Source organism: Populus euphratica, unplaced genomic scaffold (assembly GCF_000495115.2).
Source record: "Populus euphratica unplaced genomic scaffold, PopEup_1.0 scaffold326.1, whole genome shotgun sequence".
Taxonomy (NCBI): domain Eukaryota; kingdom Viridiplantae; phylum Streptophyta; class Magnoliopsida; order Malpighiales; family Salicaceae; genus Populus; species Populus euphratica.
The window spans coordinates 222,813-229,095 of record NW_011500216.1 but is presented as its reverse complement, the minus strand read 5'-3'; positions in this window follow the sequence as shown (position 1 = coordinate 229,095).

The following is a 6,283-nucleotide window of genomic DNA, read 5'->3' as shown; positions in this document are numbered from 1 at the left end:
AGTAGACCACCAACCAAGCTAGTCTAAACTAACAAAATCAACGGGCAACAAGTCAAGGTTCTGGTTTTAAACTTTGTTTCTTTAGATGTGATGAATTGGGACATCGAATTAGCAAGTGTAATGAACTAGAGAGTCTTTCAAGAAGAGCTCATGAATTTTACTAATAACGAGGATGATTCAATCAATGATGTTGATGTTTTGGATGGAAATGGCAATACAACTCTTGTGATAAAAAAAAATATTTGTTAACACCCAAGGGTGATTGTGATGAGGATTGGAGGTGTAGCAATGTCTTTACTTTATGTGCACCATCAAAGACAAAGTTTCTGGTTTGTTCATAGATAGTAGGAGCTGTAAAAATATGGTCTTTGTAAGGGTAGTTAGGAAACTTCAGCTGACGACTAAAAATCATCCCAAACCGTACAAACTAATATGGATGGATAAAGATATTGAGGTAATTATGGATAGACATTGCCTTGTTTATTTCTCCATGAGTCAAAAATACTTTGATAGTGCTTGGTGCAATGTGCTCTCGATGGATGCTTGTCATATTTTATCAGGGAGGTCATGACAATTTGATAGGAGTGTGGTTCATAACGGAAGGAAAAACACTTATATCCTTAGTATTAAAAGGAAGAGTATAGTTTAGGCACCTAAAAGGGAGACAATGGAAATGAAGGCTGATAGTGGAAGATTTTGTTGTTTTTATCACAATTTATATAGAAATAAGGAGTAAGCGAGTGATGTTTGCTCTAATACCTAAATGTATGGCAATGAAAGAGAAGGAATAAAAGAATGACTAGAAAGGGCATAAGGTGTGTTAACAAAATTTTTAGATTTAATGTTGGATAAGTTACCCCAATGTTTACCTCTCATAAGAAAGATACAACACCAGATTGACTTGATATCGGGTTCTAGCTTACCAAACAAGAAATCTTACAAGCTTAGCCCTAAAGAAGTCGAAGAGTTGAAGAGACAAGTTTTAGAGTTGCTAGAGAAAAAGTATACCCAAGAAAGTATGAGTCTTTATTCCATGGCAACCCTTATGGTTCCCAATAAGGATAGGTCATGATGTATGTATGTGGACAGTAGGGCCATAAACAGAGTCACAATAAAATACAAGTACCTCATATCACGTCTAGATAACATTTTAGATTAGTTGGCAGGGTTTAAGGTATTTTTAAAAATTGATCTCAAAAGTGGTTATCATCAAATCAAGATTAGACTAGTGGATGAATGTAAGACAACCTTCAAAACACATCATGGGTTATATGAGTGGATGGTCATGCCACTCAAATTGTTTAATGCTCTCAGCACATTTATAAGGTTCATGCATCAGGTATTGAGGTCATTCATGGGTAGATTTATCATCATCTATTTCAATGACATTCTCATTTACAATTTCACTATAAAGTCTCATTTGGAGCACCTACGAGATTTTTTTAAACTAAGATGAAGGAATAGTTGTATGTCAACTGAAAGAAATGTAAGTTCTTTACTGATACTATTACTTTTCTAGGTTTTATTGTATCTATTGATGATGATGTTCGAGCTAATCAAAAGTAAGATCTTTATAATTGTTAAGTGGTCGACACCGAAGAGCATCCATTGATGTGTAGAGTTTTCATGGCCTTATATCTTTTTATAAAAGATTTATTAGAAACTTCAATTCCCTTATTGCACCAATTATAGAATGCCTAAAAGAATGTATATTTCAGTGGACAAATGAAATTGAAACAAGTTTTTAGTTAATGAAGTAGAAGATGATTGAAGCTCTAGTTTTGGCATTACTAGACTTTGAGAAATTATTTGAAGTAAATTGTGATGCTTCTAGAGTAGGCATTAGAGGAGTTTTTAGCTAGGGTGGGCGCCCCATCACCTTCTTTAGTGAGAAATTATCTAACTCAAAGAATAACTATTCCACTTATGATATGGACTTTTACGCTAATGTTTTAGAATTTAAAACATTGGAGGCATTACCTTGTAAAAAAAGGAGTTTATTTTAATTACTTACCATAAGGCTCTAAATTACATAAATGGGTAGTAAAAGCTAAGTCGTTGGCATATGAAATGGGTGTGCTTTTTACATGAGTTCATATTTTCATTGAGGCACTAATTAGATAGTTTAAATAAGATGGATGATGCTCTTAGTTGACGTGTGACTTTACTCAATATCATATACACCCATGTGTTAATATTTCATACTTTCTATGAATTGTATTCAAGTGATTCCTCGTTTGGTCAGATTTATATTATGTTATTGCTGGGGAGTTAAATGAAATAACTATGTGCATTTAAATTATTATCTTTTTCATGGTTTGCAGCTTTGTGTTCCAGTTTGCTATTTATGAGAATGTATCATTTGTGAATTGCATTATAAGGTGCATTTTAGATGAGATAAGACATTGGCTCTAATATCCATATATTATTACTAGCCTAAATTACTAAGACATGTTTCTAACTTTGTTAAGAAGTGTTGTTTGTCAAAGGTCCAAGAGGGCCTAATCAAATACTGGGTTATATACCTTGTTATCAATTCCGATGCTTCATGGCTAAATGTAAACATGGGATTGTCTATGGATAAAATCCTTTTGGAGTACTTGAGTTAATTCTTGTACCTTGCATCGAAAGCTTGAGCATTTAAGCTACTGACATAGTAAATTATTTGCATTGCATTCATAAGCAGATCAAGCAGACAATCAGTGACAACAATACTATTTATAAGGCCTTAACCGATACTCATCATAAGAGAGTGTTGTTTGAAGTTGGTGATTAAGTGTGGGCAGTACTTGCACGCGACATGTTTCTAAAGGGCAAGAATAACAAGCTAAAGGAAAAAAAATAGGTCCTTGTAAGATGTTGCAAATTATAAATGATAATGCCTATATGATTTTTGTTCCTCATCATCTTAAGAGTTCTGATGTCTTTAATGTCCAACACTTGACTTCTTATTTGGATAAGAAACAGAACATGAGGATGAGCTCTTTCCAACCTAGGGAGAATGATGTAGTTGGGCTTGCGATAACCGGTGATTCTGGTAGCCAGGTGTTGGTAGATAAATTATGTAAATGGCCTAATAGATGCATTTATGGACTAGTGAGGCATGTCTAGATCTAATGGGAGGTCTAGTCGTGCTAGACCAGAATAACGACTCAAAAGAGTCATAACGTTTTATCCGACTATTGAATCACACTCAAATTTTTTATAGGATTTTCGGAGGTTGTTTTCTTTAGATTAGCGATAAAATCGCTTCTTTGACCATCAGATCTTACCCCGATGCCTTGATTTTAGCAATTTTTATGATTTTCCTTTTTATTTTTGGATTTCATGCTTCTTTATTTTGTAATTTCATATTTTTATTTTGTTTTCTAGTTAAAGTAGGGTTTTTGGTTTATTTAAAACTTTGTAAACCTCATAGAGCATTATTATTAGAGAAAAAATAAAACCTGCGAACTTGGGATTCACATATGCGGCCCTTTTCGCTTATTAAATTTATGTGTTTTTTCTTTGTTTATTATTGTTTTTAGCTTTTGAGTGCATCACATACACAAGTCATCTAGTATGTTACTAAGATCAAAGATGCTTAGAGAAAAGAATTGGCAACTATAATTTTCCTCTTAATGAACTAAATATGTATTTTTGGTCTCCACCTAAAGAACATTAGGTTAATTTAAACATTAATAGTGCTAATAAGAACAACCCGAGACTTATTAGATTGAGATTGCATGAGACGTTTTATGGTGGCTTCACAACAAGAGTTTGACATTGTAGCGTCATCCAAACCAAGTTGTGGGCATTTAAAATAGGGCTGGATATAGCTTGAAATAGGTTGAGTTAAATTAAGCATTGAAGGTGTTAGAATAGAAGGTGAGGTTACGGGGAAAAAAAAGGGAAGAGATGGTAAAGGGGTTTATAAAAAAATAGGGTTTGTTTTGTTAATGGTATTTTTAAAATATTATTTTTAATATCAATATTAAGAGGAATTATCGTAGTAAATTAGAAGGGTCCGCTTTTAATTTGTTTATGGCCATTTTTAAACTATTAAATTCTATTTAGAATTCAAATCAATAGAGTTCCAAACTAAAGAATTGATTTAACTATTGAAATTAAATTCAATTTCAAGAGTTCCAAACAATTTGTCAATTGGAAAATTAAATTAAATAAAAATAAAGAAGAAATAAATTTGCCAACTCTTTTTTTATTCGTAGAACAAATTGTTGGCTTGTTTTATCTCCTTCACCTTTCTGGCTTGTACTTTTCTCCTCTAGTTGGCAATATTATAATTATAACTATAAGAAAAACTAAATGGTGTAGTGATTCATTGTGTAAAAAGCACTACAGGTTTCTCATAAAACATTTTGGGAACACGTTATTCACAATATTTTATTTTTTAATTTATTTTTTATTTGGCTTCACAATATTTTATTTTTTAATTTATTTTGTATTTGGCCCTTATAAGACTAAATTGTAGGTCAATTGAGGTTATTTCATTATACAAGGATGAGATTGAAAAACATGGACTTTTTTAAACATTAGAGGTGAAATATCTATTATGATTTTAAAAACAAAACTAAGAAAACAACATAGCTAATTCAGTAATTTCATGACAGTTCATTTATCATTCTAAGATTTTAAAGAAAATTACATTTTTTTATAATACACCGTAAAATGATCCTTATACCCTTAGATTCAATCTTTTTTAAAGTTTACATTAAGAGACATTTTATCTTTTTCATTTTTAATGAACAATAAAATAACTTACATGCTCTTGGAAGTGGATTTTTTATAGCTTATGATGAGGGATATTTTTGTATTTGCATTTAGGATTTTTTTGTATTATTAGGTTGGTTTTAGGGAAATTGTGTAATTTAATATATACAAATATTATTAAAAAATAATGATGCATATATTACATATATCAGTGCTTGAGCAGCATATATGAGGTCGTCTAGTGGACAAACACCATCTTTTTGTGATGGTGTTTGAATCATCTTGATGTTTCCTTCGCGTTGAGGCATCGCGTGTGGCCATAGGTCATCTAGTTTGGTGTTGATGATCTTTCTTTCTTTTCTTCTCTTTCTCATTGATTTTTAAAGCTACCCCTCCAAAATCTCAAAAATAAGATCTACCCCTCCAAAATCTCAAAAATAAGCTCTTCAATTTATGTTATTTTAATTACTATTTATTTTATTTGAAATAATTTATAAAATTAAAATTATTTATCAATTTCATCCCCTTATTTTTTTAATATTTTAAATTTGATCATCATTCTTTTAATTGCTATTTTTCTCCATTTGGAATATTTTTTAAATTCAGTTTCATTCTTTTAACATTAAATTTGTTTGGAATTGAGCTTCTTAATTGAACCTAAAATTAAGATTTTATTAGTTGAGAGTTTTAGGGATTAACTCATGTTTTGGAGGTTCACCCAGGTTGTTTTGGTTTTTTAAATTGATATTTTTTTTCAAGTTTATCCTTCATTATTATTTTAGTTTAATTTCTTTTTCCAGCTATTTAACATTGGATTGTTTTATAGTTAAGTTTCATAATTTTATTCAATTTATTTTTGTTAACCATTTTTTTAAAATTGAATAATTGTTTAATTAAAAAACATTTATTATAAAAAATAAAGTTATTAAACACAATTGGTACATAACCCAAGGCCAAATATCTTAATTTTAGTTATTTTTGGATGAAATGTGAGACTATTTCGAATAAATTGCATAGATACAGAGGTTTTTCTTTGTTTTCTCTCAACAACGACAGCAGCAGCACTGATACAGAGGTTTTTCTTTGTTTTCTCTCATCAACGACAGCAGCAGCAGCAATATATAATAATAATAAATAGTGTCTCTGTCTTCTTCCCTTGACGAACATTTGAAATAAATTGCATGTGTAAAGAGATTTTTTTTACTAAGAAATATGAATGAAGAAGAGAGTTAAAATTATCATGTTATTTTACACTATTTTGTATTTCTCAACTCAGTATAATTGTGTTGAAAAGCCCACAATCATCCTGCATCAAAATAAGTTTTAATCACTTTCCTTACATAAGGTTTTTTTTTTTTTAATTTACGGGTGGACATTCAATTAGATAAGATATTGTTAATATATATATATCTTGTAACCAATTAGTTAATAGCATATGAAATATATTAATTTATTAATAAAAACTTATTTATTTTTAATATTCATCAAATATTTGATTAATGAATCTAAAATAAAGATAAATTTATTAACAAAAGAAAAATTCTACAAAAAAAAAATTATAATAATAAAATTC